Genomic DNA, 312 nt, shown 5'->3' on the forward strand with positions numbered 1-312 from the left:
TAAAGTGGTTTTAATTTGCATTTCTCTAATTATTAGTGATGTTGAACATCTTTTAAGATGTTTCATAGCCATCTTTACTTCTTCTTTGGAGACTCTGTTCAGCTCCTTTGCCCATCTTTCAATTGGGTTGCTTCTTGTCTTGGTTCTCTTTTTTTAAGTTCGTTATATATTCTGGTAATTAAACCTCTATCAGATGTATCGCTGGTGAAGATTTTCTCCCATTCTGTGGGTTTTCTGTTTGTTTCCTTGGTTGTCTCCTTCGATGTACAGAAGCTTTTTAGTTTAATGAGGTCCCACTTGTTAATTCTTGCC

The sequence above is a fragment of the Nannospalax galili genome, unplaced genomic scaffold, assembly GCF_000622305.1.
Source record: "Nannospalax galili isolate Female #2095 unplaced genomic scaffold, S.galili_v1.0 scaffold182, whole genome shotgun sequence".
Classification (NCBI taxonomy): domain Eukaryota; kingdom Metazoa; phylum Chordata; class Mammalia; order Rodentia; family Spalacidae; genus Nannospalax; species Nannospalax galili.